The sequence below is a fragment of the Myodes glareolus genome, chromosome 14, assembly GCF_982192425.1.
Source record: "Myodes glareolus chromosome 14, mMyoGla1.1, whole genome shotgun sequence".
Classification (NCBI taxonomy): Eukaryota; Metazoa; Chordata; class Mammalia; order Rodentia; family Cricetidae; genus Myodes; species Myodes glareolus.
The window spans coordinates 19,133,805-19,161,770 of NC_142039.1; the positions used below are offsets into that span (position 1 = coordinate 19,133,805).

The window sequence follows — 27,966 nt, forward strand, 5'->3', positions numbered from 1 at the left end:
GTGGGCCGACTCCGCGTTTGGGCAACTCATGCGTGATTACAACACTGAGGAAATTACTCCCCACTTCCCAGCAACCCATTAACTGCCAATAGTCTCTCAAGGAGGAGGTGAGTCTCCATAAGCATCTCCCCCACCAAAATGGACATTAAGCGAGGCATTGCTGAAGGAGACAAAGAATTCTTTGCCCTCGGAGGCGTCTTGTGGGCTTTTTGTTTGTTTACTTGTTTGCTGTATTAGAACAAAACACTGATACTTTGTGGCAGAGGGCTTGGTTTCTTGTGATAACTTCCTCGGAGACCAGGTGGTTCACCAGTGAATTACTGGATCCCTGGTGCTGGATCCACTAAGTGCTCCACAGGACAATAATAAACTTCACATTAAAAAGGTTTCTGCACAGGAAGGTGTGCCTTGCTGTTCTTTGCTTAGGGATGTTTCATGTACTTCATTTGTAAGACAATCCAATATTCATCTCTTATTTTTTCATTGGTTGAAAAATTTAGTGGAAATCAAAGCTCTCCTACTGTCTACACCGTATTTCCAACCATTGTAGAACCAATTATGGTAATTGCCTTGTGGTGTGTTGCCACACACAGCTTAGCTGGCCAGACATCCTGCAGGTGGGACTGAAGCTTGTGCAAGACAATGAGGAGCTTATAATGGGAATTTCTTGAAAAATACAATTTGCCAGGATGCAAATCAATTTCTTGTCAGGACTTCCCGATCCCAGAGAATCATTTTTATGCAGACACAATTACTTGAAAATTAAGTTTCAAGAAACCATTAAGGAAAAACACGTATGGGGTACTCTTCCTACTTTTTCTTACATGTGTGGATATCCCTGGGGTACACATGAGTATATAGATAGGTGAGCACATGTATATGTATGAACACATGTAAGTGAATACATGTGTATGTATGTGTGTGAAGGCCAGAGGGCAATTTTGGCTATTCTTTCTTTGATGCCATTTACCTTGTTTACAGAGACAGGGCCTCTTATTAGCCTGGAACTCACTGATGACATTTAGCTGGCTAGCTGTGAGCCCCATGGATCTTTCTCCCTCCACCTCCACTGGGATTACATGTATATGCCACTGTGCCTGGTTTTTTTTTCACATGGATTCTGGGTAATCAAACTCAGGCACTTTCTCATGTTTGTCCACTTCACCAACTGAACCATGTCTCCAGCCCTTCCTTTAATTTTTAAGGAATATTGTTTTACATAATTTATGCATAACATCTAAGTTATTGTGTGTGTGTGTGTGTGTGTGTGTGTGTGTGTGTGTGTTTTGAAATAGGTTTTCTCTGTGTAACAGCCCTAGCTGTCCTGAAATTAGCTCTTGTAGGCCAGGCTGGTCTTGAACTCACAGATATCTGCCTGCCTCTGTTTCCTAAGTGTTGGGATCAAAAGTGTGTACCAACACTGTCCAGCATTATTGTGTTCTTAGAGTAATGATGACCTGTAAGTATCAGAATGTGCTTGGTTACCCCTGCGCGCCTGTCCACATGCAGGACAAACATTCTAATTTAGAGTTGGGTAGAGGTGCTACATGTTTTTAGTTCAAGCACTTGAGAGGTAGAAGCAGGCAGATTGCAAGGTTCAAGGCCCCAGCCTGATCTACATAGTGAATTCCAGGACAGTCAGGGTTACATAGAGAAACCATGTGTCAAAAAAAAAAAAAAAACCAACCAAACAAACAAACAAGAATAAAATAATATAAAGCAAAAAACCCAAAGCAAACAAATAAACAAACAAAAAACCCAAATAAACAAGCACAAAAAAACAAACTAATCAACTAAGCAAAGAAACAAAACCAAAACCAAAAAAACTCTGAGTGTTTAGCTAAGTGTAATGGTGCACACTTTTAGTCCCAACACTTGGGAGGCAGATCTCTGCGAGTTCAAGCCCAGCCTGATCTGTGAAACCAGTACAAACACAGAAAAACCCTCTCGCAAAACCCGCTCCCCGCCACACACACTAAAATAAAATAGATGATGATGTAATAAAATACCAACCCAAAACAACTTGGGATATAAAAGAAATTATACTCTGAGATTCATGTTCAGCTGTCTGCTCACAGTTCAGGCTCACTTGCCCAGGGGTGATACCAACCACAGTGGGCTGGGTCCTCCCATGTCCACTAAAAAAATCAAGAAATGCCCCATAGACATTGCCATAGGCCAATGAGGTGGAGGCAGATTCTCAGGAGATGCTTCCTCTTTCCTGGTGAACTGCTGAAGTTACCCGTGACAACTGAGGACAGATGCATTGATGGCTCAGAGCAGTTATAGCCAGTTTACTTCTAATGTGGTCAGTTTGCCATTAATGGCACAGGGTTGAGCTACACCATTCTCTCAGACTCAGACTCACCAATGACTACAAACTCCTTCCCTGCTTCACTGACCCTTACGAAGGAACCCAAATCAAAATGAGCTTTTACAAATCATGCTAGTCTGAACTCTAAAAGCTTGAGTTAAGCTGTAGCCATTGTAACACCACGCACGCTTAATGAGCAGTATAAACATTACCTTCTAATGACTGACACATTACCCTGCCATTTGAGTGAGGGCAACACCCTTCTTGGTTATCCGTGTGAAAGTACTTAGTGTTTATTACCACAGTAACTAAGGAGAGATGACCCCAACACTTCTAGAGCTATTTTGAATGGGCTGTTGGTGCCAGGTGCCTCGGACAGGATTAACTTTCCTAAAATGCTTATCCGCATCCTTCCCATGGTAACCATCAGTATTATTCTGTGTCCTGTTGGCTAGGCGATTCTTGCAATCTTGCTCTTGGTTGTTACCTTTCTCTGGGAGAATAGCCAAAATTGCATGCACAGTGTCTCCTCCAAGGGATTCCCTCATGTCTTAGTGCTCCTAACGATGGATGCAGCTGTGCTCTTGGTGGAAAGCCTGCATCTGCCAGAACTTTGGCACCATTGCTATCATCCCTCAGATTTTGAGGAATTCTTCTTGGGGTGGCCTTGTTACCGCATCCATGCTAAAAGTGTTGAATTTGTTTTTTTTTAAAAATGTCATCTTCGATTTGAAGGTTAATTCTTAACATAAAGGTATAAATCATATAATCCACAGCATTATGTATTATAGGCATATTCTTCTCCTAAGAATAATTGCAAGTCAGTATCCTCATAATAAAATATTAGAAATCAAGAAATTAATGAGAATGTCATTTTACATGCGGTTTTGTGTTTGTGTATTTTTTTCTGGAATGATGAGGTGAGTAATCACTCATTGCTACTCTGATAAGGAATCCATTTTCCTTAATGAACACAGTTTTTTTTTCTTTGCTTAGAAAATGTACTTGGTGTCATTTCTTTTGAAGTGGGACTTGTTTGTTTGTTTTGATTGTTGGCTGAAATCCAATTGGTCCAGAAAAGAATTTCTCCTCATGACAGATGAAGTAGAGCATGTGTCTATTAGTGCTTGCTATAGCCTAAGGGACATGTGAAACCATGTTTCTCTATATAAAGATACAGCTCTCTACATACATCTCCATAGATCATGCCTGACTTTTAAATCATGAAGGAATACTTTTAGTAAGAAACAGGATTTTTGTATTAGAAGAATGAATGACTTTACAGATTTGGCTTCTTGAGTGTGTGTGTGTGTGTGTGTGTGTGTGTGTGTGTGTGTATTCTCTTCTATTTATCAAGTGCTCCAAAGGAACTAAGGACTTACATGGGTTGATTGCTTAGTTCTGTTTGTGTATCAAAAAAGAAAAAACAAAACCCAAACTGAAACCCACTGATATGTGTGCACTGCAGTGATTAGGAATCCAGGCACTGTAGGCTAGAGAACCTTTTAAACAAGATGAATCTGAACGAAATATTTTCTCTTAGATGTAGAAGCTTACGTGCAAGTTCAAAGCCTCCAGAAAGTCGTCTTGATGTTGCTCACCACACTTTGGCCAACAGAATACCCAGCTAAGGAATTACTGTATATGTGCCATTGGGAAGGGTATTCAGGTTGTCTTCACTTCATGCAGGTGAGCGCTAGCTCGCTTAACCTTTCCGTTAGGTTGGTCGTTTCTAACAGGAAGTTGCTATTCTCTGGTATTATTACCCTGATATCTTATAGGGAGAAGCTAGTCATATTGGTCAGCATTCAAAAATGAGTTACAGATTTTAGAACTCTTGTGCAGAGTGGCAGTGTACTGAGTGTGTCTGACTATTATCATACTGCACAGAACCAGTAATATCAGGGCTGTGCTTTCTCCTTACGAGCTGTTGGTGAGGCAAACCCCCTAAGACCTCCTACACAACACAGGCAGTTGATAATATTTTGATTGTACACCAAAACTAGATAGTAACACACTGTGGTTGAAAATACCACATGCTTAATCCTAGGACACAGGGAAGCCAAGCTGGTATTGGTGTGGAAGCTTTCTTGCAGCTGATCACCCTTCTCAGTGCTGGAAGGTGCCAAGTAGGTGGTTGATGGAGAAGTGTAGACCCCATGTACAGCAACGCCAATGGGACAGGCAAGGGAAGCCCACTGGTGCAACACTGGCAAAACAGTCATCATGGGAGCCAACCATTTTCTGTTTGGATCTGATGCCCATCAAATGTGAGACAATTACATATGGTTTGGTTTGGTACTACAGATCTGGTGAAAATTTCAATGTTGGGCCAGTCATAAACCCAAGAGGTAATGGCTTTACGCATGAGATATTTTATTCTATTTTAAATCACTTATCTCTATACAAATCCACCCAAAATTTCACACATTTATATTACCAGTGTATCGCTGTCAAATTTCATTTCTTCTGAAGCCCAAAGAGAGCCATTTACTCAAAAGTCATACTTCTAGGTCAGTGGTTGTCAGCCTTCCTAACACTGTGACCTTTTAATATAGTCCCTCATATTGCGGTGACCTCAAATATAAACTTATTTCATTGATACCTCATAACTGTAATTTTGCTAATGTTGTGACTTGTAAAATAAATATCTGAGATGTAGGATATCTGACATGTTACCCCTTTGAAAGTGTCATTTGACCCCAGAAGGGTCATGCCCCACATGCTGAGAACCACTGTTTTAGGTGGTAAATGATCAAGCTCGATCCCAGGTTTATTGAAATATGTACTTTCCCCACTGTGCAGCACAGAACAGGATGTGGCTCCTATCTATCTGTTCTCCTATGACCTTTCCCCTGATCCCTTATAATTTTCTGTCAATGGGAATAAGACAATGACTTTGTCCAAACAATCCCCTCTTTCTGAAGACTGTAGTTTACCCAAGTCACCAATGAAGGATTCGTTCCTACATTATTTTCTATTAGATTCCAATTTTAGCGCTAGTCACTCACATTTGTTGTAGCAGAAGGTGAATAGAGAGAATGCTAGCATCTCTTTAATCTGCTGTTGTATCCCTTTAATGTCTTTAGAACATCTACCTGTAGTTGTTGTGTATCATAATTGATTCAAGTCCCCCAAAGCAGGCACTTTCATATTAGCTGCATGTTAGGAAGAGGCAATGAAATCATTGTAAGAGCCATATCTCATTAGGGACTCATATATTTCTCAAGGCAAGCCTCACTGGATGCTTAGTGCTGTATTTGTTTATCATTCTATGAAGTCAATGAAAAAAAAAACAACCTCACCACTCACGTAAAAGACTATAGAACCCTCTGGAGTCAGGAGGGTTGTAATCTATTACTTTCTCATGGTGAGCACCAAGGTGGTGCTCGGGAAAATTGTGCTGACTGGCTGTGATATTTACATACATGCTTCTCTGTGCTGTAATTGAGCCTCTTAAACACAGAACCATTTCCTAGCACAGTGAATGGTGAGAGGCCGCTGTGCAGGTCACCAGCTGCTACAGAGAAACTTTGTCTGCAGGAACATGCAGGTGGCCCCATTGGGAACTTCTAGCTCACATGAAGGGCAATATCGGTGTGTGGATGTGTTTAGCTGAGACCAGACATATGCAGAGGATATTTCCTTCTCCTTCATTATCAGCAATAAGCTCTTCCAGCCTTTGCAATTTAGTCAGTGGTAAGAATAAGAACGGGATTCTACATCTCTACTCTCTACCATCAAATCGTAAGCACCAGAGCGGATCAACGCCAGGGAATGTAACATAAACTAATTCTTGCACTGTTTGCACAGATTTGAATCTATTGTCATCTGGAAGGCTTTTCTACGGGACTATGAGGACTTCCAAAAGCTTCTTCCAACCAAGAGATTGGAAATACAAACCAACAATGGGTAGACCATGTAGAGCACTAGAACCCTGACCCTCAAATTACAGCTATCCCAGAATGCTCTACTGTGATCTACAGCATCTGGCTGTTCAGTCAGACTTGTAGAAGAAAACATCATTACCTCTTGTAATAACCTGGGGCACTGAACAGTAACAGGAAGAAACCACAGGAAATGATCAGGACTTGGCCAACAAATCATAGCATCGTGAATAAGAGGAAAGTCAAATCTATGCTCCTACTTGACCACACAGGATATAGATGATCTGGTTAACTATCCTGAAACTCCACTGCACCCTGTGCTCATATATAAGAGAAACTTCTTTATACTGCACTAAAGTGTTCATCTTCTTTGGATTTCTACCTGAATGCAAGAGATGGTGGCCAATGTTCTTGCTATAACAAGTTTTGAGCCAGTAGGTGTGACGTGGTTGATGGTTGTTGCTATCGACTGGATAGAGTCTAGAATGGTCGAGGACACACACTTCTAGGCATATTTGTGAGGGGTTATCTAGACAGAGGTTAAACTGAGGGTGTCTATGGGTATTATCTTTATTAACTTGGGTGGGAAAAGACAGTTACCGCCTAGGATCGTGGGTTTTGTGAATGGAGAAAAGAGCTGGGTCACAGCATACATTCATCACTCTCTGTTCTTGATTGTGGTTGTGATACAATGAGCTGCGGCAAGCTCCTCCCTCCTTGACTTCCTCACCATGGTAGACTTTTTGTTTTACCTGTGAACTAGAATAAACCCTTTCTTCTTGAAGTTGTTTTGTTAGGATCTTTAATCACAGGGACAGAAAAGGAACAAAGACAATGTGTCTTATTTTTATTCACCTCAATGATTTCTCCCTTATAATGTAGTACAGAAGTACGCATGTGGACTGGAGAAACATGATGAATTGTATTTAAATGCATGTGTCAACTCTTAAGTATCTCTGGGTGAGTTACCTGACCATCTGTTTCTTAGTTTCCTCATTTGTAAAATGGGGATGGTGCTGCTTGGCCACATAAAGTAGATGAGAAAAATCGAAGACTTGATACACATTGGTGACAGCCATTACTGTTAGTTTGGTTACAGTAAACTTAATTATCCCTTTACCTCTTCCTTTGGCCTGCATCATGTCAATAAACTAAAGATGCAACTCTGTGTGAAGTACTGCTTGAAACTATTGGTACTTATTCACAAATTAATTTTTAGTATACACTGAAGATTTCTTTGTCTGGATTCAGCAGAGATTCAACACTGGCAAGGTTTTAGACTCTTTACGTGAAGCTCTTACCTGGGTGACCTGTTGGGTCAGGATGTCAAGAGGCAGCAGGGGAAAGGTCAGATGCAGGATAAACTCTGAAGGATCTGTCATAGTTTAGAGGCTGTCTGTTCCTTCACATTTGCTGCACAGTGTGGACAACACCCCAAATCCTCCAGCCTCAGGAGTCCCTGTTGACCCAGACCTGGGGCCTCCTATGTTTTCCTTAGTGGTGGTTGGAGAGAGACCTCCTTCCCTGGGAGATACAGCATTTCCATACTCTTTTTAGTTTTGATTTTAAGTGGTGATATATCACTTCTACCCTTCCATAATTTGGATAGATTTTCCCTTCCTGTTGTTCTATTACTTTCCGCTTAGCCGGAAGTCACTGTGTGGGGAGCAAGGTCTTCTACACTTAGAAATTTAAAAAGCCCCTCTGTCCTCTGAAACAAAAAGAAAGGAAACCTAGCTTAGATGTTTTGCTGCAAAATAAGCCAGCTGTGCGATTGCTCTTGGTGACTATTGTCAACAGGCCCCCATGGCAAAAGTTCCTGAGTGTCGCAGGCAGGGTCTTCCTTTTGGAGCTGGTAGCCCTAGACTGTAAGCAAGAGATAAGGATAATTTGAGAGCTAAATGCCAGCAGCATGCTGTCCTTTGTCTCACACTAGATTGCAGTGGGTCCTCAGGCTTTTGGTTCTGGGGGGAGATATGTTATGCTGTGTGTGCTGACGTGCATTCTTCCAGGCCTCGAGATGAAACAACTTGGACAGCGACAGAGAATTAAAACTTCACCTTGAAGCCCCTCTCCACTCAACCGAGCAACACTGCCTCCAGCAAAAGAAGTCGCAACGGTTTAAACACCAGCTCCAAGTCCAGACAGTGGTAAGAGGAATTACTAGCTGCCTCACTAGTTTTTGGAAAGAAGTGTTGGAGTGTGTGTGTGTGTGTGTGTGTGTGTGTGTGTGTGTGTGTGTGTTAGAGCCAGATATGTTCAACATCCCTTCATCTCCATTGAACTAATTAATTTTGCCCCCAAATTTGCTAGAATAAAATGATACCTGGCAGACTTCCCTGAATACCCAAAGGAAAAGAAATAACAATCTAGACGCAATTCCCTTATTTAGCTGGGCTTATTTTCTTACATTCTGCTTCAAGTAGCAAAGTCATTTGCTCTGGAAACTGTAACTGAACGTGAGTATTTGCTGAGCTATTTCGAATGTGTTCCATTATGTCTCAGCCTTTTCCAATGATGAACTGTGCACACAGCTCTAATGCCTGGTGGTACAATTTCTAACCAGGAGGCATTCTCAACACAAGCTGAATAAAAAAGCAATGGCCACACCGCTTAGGACTAAAAAATAGAATAATAACAATAATATTTAAGGGCTGGAGTTATGGAATTTTCTGTGTCACTCGAGCAGCCAAGCTTTGAGAGCGTTCTTCCAACCTTTCTTTTGCCGCCTTTGGTGAGGTCGTGAAAAATCTGCCCCAACTCCCTCTGCTGTCACCGTGATGAGCTGAAATCTTAATGGTGGATAAGGTCACAGGTAGTGCAGAGGGAGGGTGCTGGATCTTTGTAAGCCATTGAGATTTTTCTCTAAGGTCAGTTCAGCAAAGTTCCAACCAACCTTCATAAACCCAGTGCAAAAAACAGATGTGGAGCTGTAGGTTTCTCTGCTGAAGGACTTATCCATTAGTCATTCCTCTGTTTTCTGGCGATTCATCCCTTTTTCTTTTTCCCGCTGTATAGCTAAGGGTAACAGCAGCTTCTTTCTGCCTAATAAGGATTGTGTCTGGGAGGGTGCTTGTTTCTCCCTCCTTGAAATCTCTCCTCGTACCTGATGGTCCTTGTGGCATCAGAACCCTGTACCACTTGGATTACATGCATAACCCACTTCAAAATCAGCCTCTAAGTGCTACGAACTCCAAAGCCTTCTGTTCAAAAGGCCCCGTACCTACTTATCAAACCTGCCAAGGCTTTTCATTGGGCCAGTAAAGAATGCATAGTGTTTATAGTCATAGCCATAAATGATGGTAAAGTTAGGATGCTTCTACGGGTGCTAACTAGAGGAGCATGTGCAGGTTGGGTTGGCAGGGCTCACACAGGTGAGCACAACTCATCTAGATGGCAAAGCTGGACCAATGGCAGAAGGACAAGAAAGGCTGGTGTTGCCCATGCCGCAGGTATCTAGAAATCTCAAGGAGTCCCAGTATTAAATGCAAAGCCACTTGGGTCACTGTAAAATGATATTTGTTAAGGTAAATCAATGGAATGTATTTTATTTCATACTTTCATCAATTTAGAGTTGTTTACTTGCACTCTTGCACAAAGTCCTATGAGGTCAGTGACAGGAATGACGATTTTCCCATAGTTCTACCTCTGGGGCTCTTCACAATATTGTCTTAGTTGTCCATAATTAATTAATTAATCTTAGCTTTCTTGACTAACTACAGAGCCATTTAGTGTGGCTTCATAGTTCATGGCTCCAGAACAGTAGAACTGATTTTCATGCCTTCGACCATTCCCCTGTCTGGTTCTCCATGCTATAGGGAGTCTGACCACAAGTCTGGAAGAAGAAGGGAACCCCCAACCCAAATTCACTTCCTGTGTCACCACAGCATCACCCTTTCCCTTTGGCAGTTGCTTTTGTTCCAGTTGTAGAAGCAACAACTGAATTCAGTTTGTTTGGCCTGTTTGTTGCTTTTCAAAGCCCAGAGAACTAGTCTCGGAATGTCCCCTTGAAAGCCCCTCCTCAGAGATCTTCCCTCGGGCTGCCTTCTCTCATCTTGGATATTTTAATTATTTCAGTTATTGCCCATATATTTTTTTTCTAGCACAACTAGCTTCATGCAACTCATCTATCTTCTGGGCTCATTTAATATTCTCATTTTACATTTTTAGTTACCCAGGAAATGTTTCTTTATATCAAATTCTCTATTGAGGTTGGTGAAAAGGCTCAGTCACCGGAACCTGACTCATGGTTATGAGTACCTGAGTGAGAAACCCAACATCCATGGAAGATCTGGGCACAGTGATATATACTTCATAACAATAGAATACTGACTAAAAAAAATGCCTCTAATCTTGCAATTGAAGCAGTGGGATTCCATATGTGTGCTCCCACACCTAGAGGTTGTGAGGGGTGAGAGTTCAAATCCTATTCCTGATGCTTCTACCACCCACAGTTTGCCCGCTGAGTCATCATCACCCCTGCCCCACATGTTACTCTTTTAATACTTATTTCCCATACTCCTATACCTGTCAATAGTGCCCTACAGTGCAATAGCTATGTGGTTCTGTGTATGTTATAACATGTCTTCCTCAATGCTGTGAATGTACATGACTTATATCAACTATTGAGTTATCCATCTAGTGTTGGGTGTTGTGTTTTGGTCATAGAGATTCACTGGTATGTCCCTATACAACGGGGGAAAAAGATAATAAAAAATACCAGGTGAAACAGGATCACTACAACCACATACTAGTTTTATTCCTCTTTCTCTTGAAAACTCATCTTTCCTCCCTCTCTTCAACTAGATTCCCAGAATATGTGAGCAAGGGAGGTCAAGATCATGGTGGGGAAATTTACAGAGACAGCTGAGCCATGTTTGTAGGAACTTATAGACCAACAGCTATAGGGACTCCATGGGATGGAACCAGATCTGCTGCATGTGGGAGGCAGTTGTGTAACTTGATCTATTAGAGGGTCCCCTGGCAATAGGACCCTTATGCATGAGCTAGCTTGCTGGAGCCCATTCCTTATGGTGGGATGCCAAGCTCTGTCTTAATACAGAGGGGAGGGGCCCGGTCCTATCTCAACTTAATGGGCCAGGCTTTGTTGACTCCCCATGGGAGGACTTACCTTTTTGGAGGAGTGGATGGAGGTGGGCTGGATGTAAGGCAAGGGGAGGCAGAAGGAGAGGTGTATATATATATATATATATATATATATATATATATATATATATATATGTGTGTGTGTGTGTGTGTGTGTGTGTGTGTGTGTGTGTGTGTGTAAGTGTGTGTGTGTGTGTTTATGTGTGTGTATATATATATATATATATATATATTCTGTGTGGCATTAAACTAATTAATCCACAGAATTAGCATATATAAACACATGTTTATTTTAAAATTATCTTCCTTTAAAGATTCCTAAAGGTCCACTCAACTATTAAGTGCTTTACTTTATATTTGGTGTGACTAGGGATAAAATAAGTTTTCCTATCTTTTTTGTTGTGGGGGAAGACGATTCTTTGGAACCATAATGATGTACTGGAATAACCTCTAGTTCAAAGTCATAAAGCTAACCATTTCCTAAAAATGAATCGTCTGCTCCAAAAGAGATTGTGACATGGTGTCTAGAAAAGAGGAGACACACAGAACTACAGATGAGGAAAGAAAAATTGTGTTAGAACACAAGGTCCATATCTTCAGTTTATCAAGACATAAAATTTATCTCCATCTCCTCTGACTTGAAAAGTTTTGTTTTCCAAGGTTAATCTACACTGTGTCTCTTGCCTCATTTCCTTTCAGGTTGATGGGAAACTTAATCAGTTTCTTCTTCTCTTTATGGTATAACCCCATCAACAAAACAAACTTGTGAGGGTTCAGTAAAGAAACCACTAAGGTGGCTGCTCCACGATGAGGGGAAAAGTTTTTATTGTGGATAAGAAAGAGAGAACATACAAAGGCATGTATAAAAGTCCAGAGCAGAGAGAGAAAAGGAAGTAGACTGGATATGACCATGATTAGAAAAGTGGAAATGGCAGAGAATAACAAGAAAGAGTAGAGAGAGTAGCAGCAGGGCTAGAGAGAAAATCTCGCCATTATATATAGAAAGAACAGGTATCTGGGAGGAGGGAAGCCTGTATACTACAACAGCCTAGAAGCTAACAAAGTATAGCATAGTTGGGGAGGAGCTGAGGAGTGGTGGAGGAGGAGCTGGGGAGGAGTCAGGGAGGATCTAGGGAGGTGAGAAAGACCAGGATGTTAGTGTGGACTGCAAAATGAATAGTGGGTACCTGTGAATAGAGACTGTAGGAGCCTGGAGGCTAGCATGGACTCTGATATGCTGATAGGTGCCACAGATATATGCCAATAGAGAGACACATGTCCCTTCTGCCAGAGGCAAGGGAAGTGACTCTTCTTAGCAGGCAGGAACCTGCTTCACAAGGTCCTGAGAAGTGTTCGCTTTTTATCTAACTGCCAGAAATCCTTCTATAGTCCAGCATGAGCTGAGTTTAGACTCAATTTTGGAGCACTTCAGTGGGCCTGCCCTTTGTGGGAGGGGGATGGGGTACCCTTGGGACCCGACAGCACTCCATCTTCCACCTTTGAAAGACGTTCTGAGTTGTCCCAAATTATTGTACTCTTTTACCTTCAACTTCCTGAAAGTGTTTCTGCAGTTACTGCTTGATTTTGTCCTCCCTCCATTTGCCCCTAACCTTTTCACAATTGGCCTTTATGGCTGCTATTCCTCTAAGTGTTTCCTACATGTCCAAAGCAATTTTTTTCTTGTCTTGATCTTTTTTTTTTGACCATTACACAGAATTTACTTCTACTCAAAATTCTTTGGAGCATGAAGCATCTTGATATTGTAATTTAGACTTGATTTGCTCACTTTCTCTTGTTGTCTGCTAACTAATCTTTAAGCATTATGAACAGTACTATGTTTTATTTTCTCATTCCTGATCTCTATGGTGATATTATTTTTTTAGAAATTTAAAGGTTTTTTAATAAATTTTAACTTTTTTTATAAATTTATGCTTAAATTTATAAATCTATCTTTAGTGTCTAAGAGCTTTTTGGTGTGCCCCAGCTCCCTTCTGGACTCTAACTCTTTTTATTTCCCCAGGGTAGTCAGCAGCATCTCAAATTGAACACAGCTTGAGTAGCACCTAACTTTTTCTGTGACCTCAAAGACATGTGCCATCATGTCTGGTCTTCTTTCTCTCTCACCTTGCCTCTTTTCTCTGCACATGAGTGGTGAAGCTATTGGCCCAAGGCCATGGAGACAGTCAACTGTGGAGTCAAGGTTCAAATCAGTGCTTGTCTGTCTCCATCATACTGAGATTTATCTTCTCTGGCTCACTCTGACACACAGAGGTAAACAAGGCCTACCTTAAGCTTCTGAAGAACCTGTAATAATGTTAGCAGGAAATATTATATAACGTTAATGATCTATGATAGGTCCTTAAAAACTGTTATTGTTTCTTCCTGTCTGCCCATAAGGATTTCTGTGCTGGTTAATTTTGTGTCAGCTTTATACAAGCTAAAGTCATCTGAAAGTGTGTCTCTATTGTTGTTTCTGCGGAATACGAAAGAAACCACGAAGTACAAACAGACCCACATGTAACTTTATTACAGGGAAGGGGCATGGGGACCGTAGAGGCGGGAAACAGGAAGGGGAAAAGAGGAAGTGGGTACTGCGGCTCTGCCTTTTAAAGACCAGCCCAGCATACACGCATCAGACGCTGTGTTCTGCATCTGTGTTGGATTGTGAGTACATGTGTTTTTGGGAAATGAAGTCTTTCGAGTCAGGCGGGCCACGCTTCACTCTGCGCCTGCGCAAAGGGGCCTCTTGGGAAATGCAGTTCCTCAGGAGAATAACAGCCTCCATAAGGCTGGCCTGTAGAAAATACATAAGGTGCATCTTCTTGATAATGTGGGAGGGCCCATTTCATTGTGGCAGGTGCTACCCCTCAGCAGGTGGTCCCTGATGGCTTAGGAAAGCAAGTTGAGTAAGCCACCAGGAGCAAGCCAGTAAGCCCCACCCCTTCAGGGTGCCTGCTTCAGTTCCTGACTCCAGATTCTTAACCTGACTTTCATGGGTGAGAGACTATACATTGTAATATAAAACAAATCCTTTCCTCCCCAAGTTGCTTTTGGTCAAAGAATTTTATCACAGCAACAGAAGCCTAAGACAATCACTATGATTAAATCACCATGATTAAAAGAAAATTCCATTCTGGATTTTGAAAATTCCTATGCTTAGAATATTAGACAGGAGGCTTTTCCCTATGTTCCTTAAAGTATCCCTTATTAACAGACAAAGTAAACTGTCTGATCAACATTTATAGGTAAAATAATAAATGACAGTCTAAAATCAAAACACATCTCTGTATTTAATCCCATACAGTAAATCCTGCTATCCATGTTTAAATGTGCTCTCTCTAATTAATTTCAGGTGTTTAAAGCTATATTATGGTAAGTTGTCATGGTTTCAAACAAGTGAGGATAATTTAGCCATCTGCACCATTTTTTTCCTTCTCTTACGAATCCAGCATTCTGAAATAAGATGGATTTAAATGTGCAGAGACAGCATTCAGAGTTAGAACAAAGGCAGAAACGCAACACTCATGGAAATTCCCGCCAGCATCTCTTTCCTGCTGATTCTTGGAGGGTGTTTTCTTAAGGATATTTATCCTTTATCTGTAATGATCACCACCTATCTTTAATCTTTTACCTCTTATCATTTTAGTATCTAATTTCTCAATGATGCACCCTCATGGCTTAGGAGTCTCCAAGACCTTTACTGAGTTTGCTCTGAAACACAAAGATATGGCTGCTTAAACTAGAGACAAAATCACAGTCAGGGATCAACATTTAGCATGTGCTATCTATGAATGAGCTCAGACTTGGCCTTATCCTAGTCGCTATTAAGGCTACAGTAACAGGGTGATGTGACAGATACTTGTCACCCCAGATCTCAAGAATCTGAGAAAAAAGGATTGTTAGCTCTAGGCTAGTCTGGTCTGAAAAATAAGTAAACAAGCAAACAAACAAAAATACAAACAAAAAAAAACTCCACTAAGCTTCAGCAAGGTTGGTGATGTCATATACAAAAGTCATGTATATACACAGATAACATTGTTGCTGTAGAGTGAGACCTCTTTTCTTAACTCTGGCTGCCATTTTAACTAGAACTCCCACTGTACAAGAGGAAAGTGCTGTTTTCAGAACAGCTTATTGAGAGAACTCTATGTTTCCCCAGGATGTACTTGAAAAAAGATTAACAAGTTTCCACATAAACGCCAAGTCAATCTGTTCCCCCGTCAATCACTAGCCCATGAACAAGCATCCCTATCTCTGTCGATAAGTTATCAAACAGCTGTGTAGCTTAAATGTTAATTAAATCATCAGAACGGATGATGACCACAGACTTTCAAAATCTGTGGTGAAGGAATTTTAGAGTATCACCAAGGAGATGCAACTGAACAGACTCTGTTCAGTTGAGCATATCTCAGACAATGGCATGGGATGGGCAAGAAGTTACCTATCTTGAAGAATATGAGTATCTCACACAGTGCTGGCCATCAGGCAACTTCAGAATATTCACAATTTAAAATGAGTGTTTCCTCATTCAGTACGTTGATTTCAGGATTTCCAATGCCCTGTCAGCTTCCCTCCTTTCTCATCATATAAATACTAAGACTAACACAAATGTGGTACCAAAGGAGAGGATGGAGCACCACAATATGCTGGACGCCTTCTGACTAGTCTTGCTGACCACTGGTCCATGACTGGACCTGGAGGCTAGCACTGTCTTCCGTCATGGTCAGACTAAGATGAAGCATGACCACAAGTGAATGCCAATCCAAAGACATTCTCTTTAGAGATGTGGTTAGCTTTTTTTTGGTAGACTGATGTTGGATTGAGTATTTGTTTTTCACTTGCTGATACTGTAAGGCTAAATGCACCCCGAGGCACAACTCTGATTTTCTATGCTAATATCCGCAGACAGCTACCACTTGACCATCATCTTAATTCGCCATTTTGCATTATAAATATCATGAGCAGTCATAAGCTTGCAGGTGTAGGTCCACCCTCTGGTTTACTCCCATGCAACTGGAAGACATGACATTGAAAAAGAGCATTCTACCATTTTATTTAACATCTGGAATAAAAGAACAGTGAGAAATAAACCCTAAAATTTAATAGAATTGATGAATAGCATGCCGTATTGACTGCTTTGAAAACCTTTCCTCTTGCACTCTGCCTGACTATCTCAACATCCTTTGGGTCCAAACACTTTGTCACCAGCCAGGTAGTGACATGTGATAGTTGCATAGCAATTGAGGATGATCCTGTCCCCCAACCATCACTATTGGTGCTTTCAGTCTGTAGCCTGATGCCATCAAGTGCTGTAAAGCAAAGACCTGTATTTTGAGACCTGAATTTGTTTACAGCCATCTTAAGTTCACAAGTAAGATAATCACCTTTGCATGCAACTTCCGGACCTAGGACATTAGCCTGGTGAGACCTGTAGGCACCAGGCTTTTAGAAAACATTAGCATTTTCTTTTGTTAGCTAGGGATATCTCCAGGCCTGAATTCCAACAGACCTGACACATCTCCCCTCCCCCTTGCCCGTTTGCTATATAACAGCTTCTGAGGTTATAATAGGTGGTTTGATCAGAAATACTGTCTTGCCGTCATTTCTCATATCTCTTGCTCTTCCATTCCTCTTCCCTAGGTCTATCAGGGACCACCATTCTTATTCTACTGGCCAGGATAATCAAGATACTCAAAGAGTCATCCTAAAGCCAGGAAGATGGCTCAGTGGGCAAAGGTACTGATTACCAACCTGATTATCCTAAGGTTCCATATGGTAGAACGGTGGTTCTCAACCATAACCAAACATGACCCTTTTGGGGGTTGCATATCAGATATCCTGCATATCAGAACTTTACAATTCATTAACAGTAGCAAAACTACAGTTATGAAGTAGTAACAAAACAGTTTTGTGGTAGTTGGGTCTTTACAACATAAGGAACTCTATTAAAGGACTGAAACATTAAGAACATTGAGAGCCATTGTGGTAGAAGGAAAACATTGAATTGTACATTGTGGCCGTGTGTGTGTGTGTGTGTGTGTGTGTGTGTGTGTGTGAGAGAGAGAGAGAGAGAGAGAGAGAGAGAGAGAGAGAGAGAGAGACTTTGCTATAGTTGGTAAGTAGGGAAAGCTGTAACAATCCCTCTTACATCCCACCTGGGCTCTGGAAACTTCTTGAGAATTACTAGGTAAGGCCCAGTTAGGAAACACTGGCAGCACTCTGTAACCTGTAAAGGAGTGATGCAGATACTGGAGTGGAGCGTTTTGTCATTGTTGAGACACAGAAAAAAGATACTACAAAGGAAGACACATTGGCCTGCCAAATACTTTGAATTAAAGCACATTGGAAGGTGTCAGAGAGGGCCCAAGAACCAAGGTCTTCCTGAGTTTCTCTGCCCTCCTCTTCCCATCCTTTATTCTCTTCTAAAATGGTCATAGAAACCAGAAAGACCTTTTTCCCAAGGTAAATCATAGAAAACAAAACACATTTTACCAAAAGCAAGGTATAAGGCATAAAAATACTACTGTGTCTGTGTTGGAGCTGGCCCTGTAGCACTTTTGTGACCTCCTTTGTCTGATAGCAGATCAGAAGACCTTCATCGCAGAATGGATTCTGCAGGGTACTTAGGAGGAAGGAACATACACAGACAGGCCCAAAATAACCTGAATAGACAGGCCTTGTTGAGCGGTTCGCCTTTAGTCTATGGCCGTTCGCACATACTATTTTGGTCTTATTGGATTTTTACATGGCTGCCCATTGTGCTTTATCCAATCTACACATGACCAGTTTCTTCTGGGTCTGTGAGTCTTCCTTCTGAAGACTTCTTTGTCACTTAACACTTTTATGAAATCAAGTCGTCATGGTGGGTGTTATTAACCTGCCTTTGTTATAGGAAGGTCAGCCAGTGCCCTTGTGAGATTCTGCTTCCATCTTATCCTTATGCTGAGATGTCTTAGCATTTTCATAGAGACAGAGGTGATCTCAGCAATTAAAACTATCCACTATGGATCAAATATGAAAGTTGCCAGGAGCTCTAGGTAATAAAATGAGAGCTCTTCAAAGCACAGATCACAGCTAGCTTCCTAATCTTCAAGATCATTGTATAGAAGAGAACATATAAGCACTTACTGTTTTATGAACAATCACTGATGCCGTGAGAACCGCAGAATCTCCATCCATTAGAAAGAATATACTTGCCCTCTGTACAGACACTGCTGACTATATGTAGGCAACGTCAGTCGTATATCATTCATCTGTAGTGTTAGACTCTGCCCAAAATGACATGGAGCAAAATTGCCATAGTGCTAATTTAGCATCGCTATTAATGAGCATATACATTTAAATCAGAGACCAGGAAGTGCTATTGTGTGTCTAGCTTACTTTTGTCCTACTCAGGCTGATAAGACATTCTCCAAACAATTGTAATTACGAGTAATTTCTAAATAATAATAATAATAATAATAATAATAATAATAATAATAATAAAATAGCTACTTTTTGTTGGATGCAATAAAAATCAAGTTTTCATTCAATTACTACTCTCTAATGCATTATGATAGCCATTCCTGGGTATTTGGTAGTTCCAAAATAACACTAACAATAATAATAAAAAGATTTTGAGAACAAACATTTGTTTTCAAAAGTTAAAAATAAATATTCCTTTCTTTAGGTCTCTTTTAAGCCAGTGACTTCCAGATGGATGATTTGCTTTCTTGGTTCACTTGTTAGGTAATACATGCTAATAAGCAGATAAGGCTGTGTGTGTGACTGCCATCCTCAGAAGGGATGGGGAAGGAGCACAAATGGGGCCTGCAGACAGGCCTGCTGTGGAATTTCTTGCGCTTAGTCTCCTGCTAATTGGGAGAGGATAAATTAACATATTCATATCTTAGGTTCAAATATCAGTTCCCCAAACTTGAGACTGAATTCTTGTTGTGTGCGTAGCATTTGTCGCACAGGATGCCGTCTGTGAGAGCGTTCACTGTCAGTGTCAGCCAGCTCACACAACACTGGGAGGCATCAGAGCAGCAGCGGCTGCACAGAGCCACCTCCCTAAGCCAATACTCTGCCTTCTTATGGTCTCCAGGTAGCCTGTGTCTTTGAAGCTTTAGGTCTTCTGGGATCTTATCTTCTTCTCCCAGAAAGCTTAGAGAATTCACCTCTTCCGTGTTGGGCACATTCACTTTGGTATCATAAAGAATCATAAGATAAGTGAGGATAGATTTCAAATTGTGGAAGTTTAGTTATCTGGTGTGCTAATTTGATAAAACCCATTTTTTCAAAAAGCTAGACATCTGAAGGACTGGTCTTTCTGACCACCCAGTAAATAGAAAACATCTTCTTACTACCTATATGGTAGTAAGTAGCTATATGGTCTTGGTAAGTTGTTTCTCTGGAGAAAGAAGGAAATAACAGCACAAGACAGCTCTTTCAATATTAAAGGGGGAACTCTGAATAAATATTGGCTTCCTCAAGGTGGGAACTCTTGGGTGAAGGATATAGAGGTAAGTTGTTAGCTACTGAGGGCAGTTTCTAGGGATCCCCGCATGCAAGCTTAACCTAGCTCATAGATCCACTAGCTACAGTGTCAGAGGTCAAAGGAAGTGATGAAAAGGGAGCCCTTATGTTTTGTTGGTAGGAATATGAACTAGAACAACCATGATGGATATAGTATAAGAATTTCTTTTAAAAATTAAACACAAATCTCACCACTGGTTTATACACAAAGGAAATGAGAATGTTGAAGAGGCATCCATGTGCTGGGTTCATGGCAACTTTGTACATAACAGCCACGATACGGATACAGTCCATTAACAAGATGGGGAATAGGTACATACAGTGAGGTATTGTTTGGTTACAGAAAAGAAAGAAATCCTGTCATTTGTCTCAAAACAGAAGGATGATATGTTAAGTAAAATAAGTGAGGATCAGAAAAAAAATCCTCATTATCTTATCCACCTGTGCAATTTTAAAATATTTTACTCATAAAAGAGAGCAAGATGAGGGTGATTGGACCTTGGAGGTGGGCCACCGAGGAGATGACGGGCACAGGTGGAAAGCTGTATTAGATAGGAGGAGCGCATTCTGGTAGAACACGAGGGGGCAGTGAGGGATGTACAGTAGAATTGGCAAGTATTAAAAGTAGATCTTCTATGCTCATGCTTCACAAAGCCATGATATGTGAGGTAATAATTACATTGCTTTGATTGTTTCAATTGGCATAGTATGTAAATACGTATCTAGAAGTCATGTAATCCTCTATAAATAAATTAAAATTAGAAAAGGAAGTAACTCATCTACTACAGAGAACTTCCTGCCTCAGGACTAGAACACTGGCATTTCCAGGCACAAAATCACATACCCTTACATTGCTTCACCATTCAGGCTCCATGTGAGACTTTTCTGGGCCTCTTGGCTCTAAATAAATCATATGTAGAGCCCCTCTCCCAGAAATTTACAGCCTGCATATAAAACAATGCCTCTTAGGTTTAAAAAATATCCCGCACAGATAGTGAGTGATGTGTCTCTGTGACATTAGAATGCTTCTATGATGGCAGACCGACTATGTTCAAAATCCCTAAACGAAGACAAAATGCACTTACCTGTTTTTGAAGTATTAGTGAGAGAAAATTCTTTCTAAAGATAATCCTTAAATTATCTCTGGAAGTGTATTCAAAGGGGCATAGTAAAGAATATGCTGAGATAATTGCTTCATGATACAGTTAGGATTATTATGTAGATATGAGTGAGGGAGGGAGGGAGAGAGAGAGGCTGAGAGAGAAAGAGAGAGAGAGAGAATAAGAGAGTAAAAGGTAATAGAAAAGATTACATATATATGTACATAACTATATATTATGCACATATTTAAGATTATATAAATATTCATATATGAGAGAAAGAAACAAAGAGAGAGAGAGAGAAAGAGAGAGAGAGAGAGAGAGAGAGAGAGAGAGAGAGAGAGAGAGAGAAACTAGTGTAAATAGCCTGAGCAGTGGATAAAACCTTGCCATTATAAAGAGAACAAATCTGGGAGGAGGGAAGCCTGGGGTTGTACAGGTCAGCACGCTACCTTTGAGATGTGTAACAAGCACTTGTGAGTAGGGACTGAGGGAGCCTAGAAGTCAGTACTGGCTTTGATGTTATGTCAGTGCAGTCCCAAGTCACACCTGCCAGAGGTAAGGGAAACAATTCCTTTGGCAGAAGGTAAATAGTTTCACAAGTTTCTGAGGAATGCTGGCTTTTAAGTTAACTTCTTGAAATCCTCCTATAGCCCAGGTTCACCTCATTTTTGTATATTTGAACACACACACACACACACACACACATATATGTATATGTATATGTATATGTATATAGAAAGAGAGATAGAGAGAGATTCGTTACATAAGTTATATCACTGTAGAGAACCCTGACAAAGATACCTCTGAAGAATTTTATTTTATTTTTTTAAAGATTTATTTATTTATTATGCATACAATATTCTGCCTTCATGTATGCTCACACACCAGAAGAGAGTACTAGATGGTTGTGAACTACCATGTGGTTGCTGGGAATTGAACTCCGGACCTCTGAAAGAGCAGACAGTGCTCTTAACCACTAAGTCATCTCTCCAGCCCTGAAGAATTTTATTTTGAAACTAGATCTGCCTTTAAGATAGAGCCCTCATGACTGTACATCAATGGCACAAATTAATAAAAGTTATTAACAACTCTAAGCAGTTGCATAGATTTTATATTTTACAATTAACAACTGAAAAGATAAATCCAATCTTGTAGCATGCAATGGTGGACTGCAGGAACCCGGGGAGGCAGAGGCAAAAGGATTATCATGAGCTTGAGGCAAGCCAAGGCTACAATAAATATCCAGGTAAGCCAGGGCCATATAGCAATATACTGTTTTCAATTAAAGTAAATGTATAAATAAATGAAAAAAATATAACTGCTCTGATTCTTCCTCCATTCTGCTTCTATCTGTACAGAGAATTACCATGAAGCATCAATGAAGAGCTTAGAAATTGTACATAATCATAGTGCCCATCTTAACAGATTTATAGGAAAATGTGAATACATACAACATGCTTAGCATGTTCTATGGTACAGAATAGGGATGGAGAGTTATTAACATATAAAACAAAAGTTTCCAAACCTTGGCTTATCTTTCCAGGCTCTATCTGGACGCTGCTATAGATTCTACAGTTGGCTTTCCCTATGGCCTTCTCTAACGCAGTCCTTTACATTTTATTGAGACCTGGTTTTGGATATGATATCCTAGAAGGACAAATGGTTCTCTTCACCCTGCTGCACTCTGGATTTCCAGCTCTTGTTACCATTTTACACATGCCATAATCTCTTATCTTTGCCGTCAGCACTGTAGAGTTTTTCCTACCTCTGCTTTGGGTCTAGACTTCCCCTCTCAAACTCACTGGGACTCTCCCACAGTAGAAGGCACCACAATTTCTCCTCTAAATATTCAAACTCTTGTTTTCAGTCATGTCTTGCTCTCTCTCGCCCACAGTGCTGTGTCCTGTGCCCCTGCTTCCTAATTACTCATTTGAAATCTCCCCCAGTTTCAAGAACACTTTTAACGGGAACTGAAATTTCAGAAGCTACTTTCCCCCTTTTCTTTATCTTTCTTTCTTTCTCCTTTTATTACATGGTACTGTGACTTTTGTCAGGTCCTGATTTGAAACCATCCAGCTTGACTAAGTAGTTACTAATCTGTTTGGTTTCCATTTAACCCCCCCCTTTCCCCATGTGCTCATTACTGTGGTTTATATTCAGCTTCTGATGATAGCTAACCATTTTTGTGAAGCCTAGAGCATAATAGGTATTAAAAGCTCAAGCCTTCTGATGCATCTGCTATTTGTTTTCCCTCCCTTCTAATTAGTGGGTCTACATTCCCCTTTGTCTTGTTCCTAATGTATTTGTGAAATATTGTCTGGCTGCCCTTTGTTTCTCTCGCTAGCTGCATCTCATATTGTGCTCTGGCTTTCCGGCTGCTGTTCCCATATTCTGCACGCCCTCTTCTCTTACCCTTGCCTTCAGCACTGTGCCCTCATCTTCCCTGTGCATATCATTTCATCCCGGCAGCTTCCAGTGCAGCGTGGGTTTTGCTCTCCATAGAATGACTCGCAGGAAGAAGGCTTGAGGATATGCTCCTATGCACTGGGGGAATAGGAATATTTTGGCTCTTCAAGTGCTTGCATAAAGCTTTCCAGTGTTTTCGGGATAAATGTTTATCGACCCTTACCCAATAGCCTGAGAAGCTTGTCACGGTGGTAGGTCCCAAAAGGTCTGGATATTCTCAGGTATGCTGGCGAGAGCCATATGTTCTGACATCCTTCTAAACTGAGATGGGGCTCGATTAGTCTATTGTGGTCGTTGTTGGGGAAGATGCAGTGAAAGATTCAGTAGCTCCGGTTTCCAAAGAAGAGAGTTGAGTACTCTCAGAGCACTCTTCACCTTTCTTATGGCTGGGACCAAATGTTTGACAGGAGGCAGTTTGAAGGGGGATAAGCTCTTTTGGTTCATTTGCTTTGTATGTTTCTGCTTTGCCTTTCAGTTCTAGAGTATATGATCCAGCAAGGCAGGGAAGGCAGGGCAGCAGGGGAGTGGAGTGGTTTAGTTGAATTATGCCTGCAGTCTGGAAGGAGAGAGGACAGGAAGTGGGGTCACCCTAAGGAACCTCAAGATCTGTTCCTAGCAGTCTATTCTGTTCGGCTAGATCTCAAGATCAGGAACCTATGGAGTCAGTAATTGTGAGGAATGTAGATCTCTTTGGCTGGTAACAGGTAGGGGTGTGAAAGCAATCACACTTCTACTGTGATGAACCAGCCAGAGGATCTGAACTGCACTAAATGAAACAATTTACTTCCCTTGTACTGTGGGAGCATCTCTGCTTCCTTGTGAATAACTAGGCAGGCAGAGCCTCTTTCACGCAGCCTCATCCCCTGTGTATCTCTTGGATGGTACTTTTTGGTTCAGCATAAGAGAGGGCAGTTTTAAGCAGATCTGATTTACCCTTCTCATTAGTCTTTAAACCCGGAGCTAGCCTTGGGTTCTGGCTCAGCTCAGCATCTGGGAAGTAGCCTATTTATAAGCAGAACACCCTGAAATTGTTCATCTATGTGAAGGCCTTTGTGAGGGAAATGGGATCTGACAGGAACATTCTAGGCATTCTTTAATTTTCAGCACTTTGCTTCCATGGGATACATCTGTCAGGACTGTTTCTTTTCCCTTTTCTACCACTGGTAAGTCAAATTAACTGTTGACTTGTGAAGTTCCAAAGCTTCTGTAATGTTAACCTAAATGGTAATAATACAGACACATCCTCCATGCTATGAGAAATGCTGTCAGAAAAGATGTCATGGGTCATTTCAATTCTGAAAATTTGGATGCGTTCACTCTCTGAATTTATCTTCCTGTTTTAGCCTAATATTAGATGACAGTAATTTACATAAAAGATTTTCCCCAAGCATTCGTACATCTGAATCGTAATCAGACTTCTGAGTTGGAACTGTCAAAAAACAGTCCCTTCCAGAATTCAAACCAAGATCTCCTTTAAGTACACAAAGATCACGCCCCCAGATAACCACAGAAAATGTCAATGATGACTCTGAGGCTTTAAAAAATTCTTGGTTTTCGTGATAATTTCTGTTTTTAGCTTGCCATTTAGTCAAAGCCGTCAAATCCATGCTATATTGCCCCTGAATTGGTGTCCGCCTCAGTTTACCTTATGTTATCGTGTTATGTTGTTATGCTATACTATGGTATGCCTCTTATTCATCCTGTTCCTTACTGAACTCTTGACAAATATTTGTCTATTTGTGTTATTTGCTCTTTTGACATGCACCTAGCAACAGATACAACATTTGCATGTATAAACTTATTACTATTTTACAATGTGTGTTTGCATATGTGTTTGTATGTTTGTGTAAATGTGGATGCAAGCATGCCATGGTGCTCAGATGGAGGTCAGAAGATAACCTGGGATGTTGATCCTTGGAATTCCCCTCATTCCAGACATAGTCTCATGTTCATCACAGTTTCTATCAGGCTGGCTGGCCTGTGAGCTTCTGGGAACTCTCTGTCTTTAGCTTTGAGTTTGCTGTGGGACCACTGCGATTACAGATATTCACACTAGGCATCTGACCTTTGCATGAGTACTGGGCTAGGAGTTCAAGTCCTCCCCTGCGCCAGTGCTTTCCCACAAAGCATCTCCCTAACCCAAGAACTGATGTTTAAGTTGTCTTGCAGTTAAACTGGTTTCCTTCCTTTGCAGCCTGTTTTCACCCATTTGTTGATCCTTAGAAGAGGCCTCCTGTTTTTCTAATATGAAGTCATTTATCTCTTACCATTTTATGCTGCAGTACACCTACTTTGATGTTCATTAGAAGAAAATAAATGCTAATATTAAGTGCAAACATTAGCTCCTTTCAGATTCTATGCATCAGCACTTAGTGCTTAATTAAAGATTTTACTGAATCTCCATTAGTGTTTGCAGCCCAAGATAATAAGAGAGTATTTTTACTCCTACAGCATTGGATCTCAAAGAAAAAGCACTAAATAATAATAAAAAAACCCAGGTAAAACAAACAAACAACACTAAATAAACTCACGGGTATATCCATGAGCTGTCCAGAGTCCTGACAGTATAAACAACTTCTCTATTGTGATAAAGCAGTAAAAACCAAACAGTACCTCATGCTATCTATTATATAGGTATTTCCCTATATCATGCTTTCCTATTCAGTCAGCTACAAGGGTTGAGGAATGCTCAATATTTTTCTTAGGGTCTTTTTAGATCTAACATTAGGACAGTAGAGTGCAAAGTATCCCACTTCCATATGTACTCACCCTACTCTCAATTAGAATAGAGAGAAGGACAAAGAACAAGATGGAACAAGGGAGTTAAGCACTACTGGAGGAGGGGTTAATAGAGAACGGGCTGTGTGCCATTCATGGCTCTGCAGCCACCTGGTCTCCTTGTGACATAAAGGAGATGCTATGCTTGGTTGAAATGTCCAAACAGTTGGGTGGGTTTCAAAGAGATGGTGGGTGGTTATGACATGGTTTGTTGCTTTTTCATTGGCAATGAAATCCAATGGTGCCAGTGAGGCCATTGTGTTCATACAAGAACCTGGCAAGCCCAGGTGTGGGAGGCTGGAAAGCTGGAAAAGGAAATGCAGTTTTATGAAGGCTTTTCTAGCACATTAACCATATAATTCCTCAGCAGGATTGCTGGCCTTCTGCAAAATGCAAACGTCTCCCACACACTTGCCATAGTGGGGTTGTTTTTGGAAAAGCTTCAGAGCTCTTTTTGAGTGAACGTCAAGGGGGCCTCTCTGAACTAGGCAGGACCACACTCTCACTGCTACTGCCTTCGCCTACCCTGGAGCACTGTCCGTCTCAACTGCTTCCGTGAACCGAGCTAATTTTATAAGACAACTTGACATTAACTCTGGTTGATGTCTTCAATGCACTTGACGAGGGCATCAAAGCATCAGATGTAAAATATGAGTTTGGGTGTCAGTCGGAACTTCAGGAGAGAGTCACGTGTCAAAACATTGTATTTCCTGTTTCATTGATTGAGGTGACCAAAGATAAGGTGGTCCATCACTCACAACCTTCCTGATCCATTCTATTTTCCTCTCTCCTCCTTACCTCCCTCCCCAGATCCTCCCTCCTTCCTTTTATCTTTAAATTATACTACATATTCTCCCCTATTGCCCCAAATTCTTATGGAAGGTAAACATGGCAAACGGGTAAAAGTGTGAGCCCTGAGGTCAGACAGCCTGAGTTTGGCTAGAAGATGCTGTCATCTCCAGCACATCAAGGAGGTCTGCATTAGAAATACTTAGAGTAATGCCTTCTCACAGTGCGTGTAAGGGGTCTAAATGAAATAAATGGCAGAGCAAACAGTCAATAAATGTCAGCTATGATTATGCTGCTGGCTCTCCCTTCAAGGGGTGGGAATATGAACTAGTTTACTAACGGTTGTCTCCATGATTTTTCCGATAGCTCCAGTGTTCATCACTGAATGAAGGCAAGGTGGAAGAACACGGGGGTCTTTCCAAGCATGCAGATGCCAGTTGTATGGGGGAGATGAAGAGAAAAAGGAACTATGCGGGTCAGGCCTACTCAGACAGGGTGAATAAATATACCAGGTGGAGAGTGGGAGAAAAGAGAGAGAGAGGAAAAGACTTTCAAGAGACAAGCAATGTGTGCAAGAATCAGGGAGGGTCTCTCCACCCTCCCGAACCCCAGAAGAGGTCTGGGTGTGGGTAGAGAGCACAGTTCAGTGGGGGTGATTTTTTTTCTTCATTACAAAAGCAATGAGGCTGAATGTTTATTTTCTGCCATCTTCTTTCTCCAGATCTATGGAAATAATTTACAGAAGACCCTTGAGAGTAATTAAGCTTACAATTCCTTTGCCAGTAAAATGAGAAAAGCCAGCTCTCAGTAAATTCTGAATTCCACCATGGATGTTGCAGAAGCAGAACTAAAAACAGCTGCATTCTCTCCCTGCTGCCGGATCGACTGTAATTTGCGCCGCTCCCCTCACTCCTAGCACACAGCAATCAGTGCTCAGAAGTGAAGGGTTTTAAGATGATGAATGTTTTATTTCTTAAAATAAACAGTAGCAATTTAGGAACACAGT

General features: G+C 41.1%; 1 protein-coding gene and 1 long non-coding RNA gene across 4 annotated transcripts in view; one reads left to right on the plus strand and one right to left on the minus strand.

Annotated features, from left to right (window-relative positions):
• Positions 1 to 27,966, minus strand: part of Celf2 (CUGBP Elav-like family member 2) — an 811,194-nt gene that overhangs the window by 740,380 nt on the left and 42,848 nt on the right. The window lies entirely within an intron of this gene.
• On the plus strand, positions 7,909 to 27,964 carry LOC125417434 (uncharacterized). 2 transcript variants are annotated; one of them, XR_015734820.1, is made up of 4 exons: positions 7,909 to 8,069; positions 8,214 to 8,351; positions 16,948 to 17,043; positions 27,682 to 27,964. It is a non-coding gene; the product is annotated as an uncharacterized LOC125417434 (long non-coding RNA). The 2 variants fall into 2 exon arrangements; XR_015734819.1 differs by having other exon boundaries at positions 7,909 to 8,351.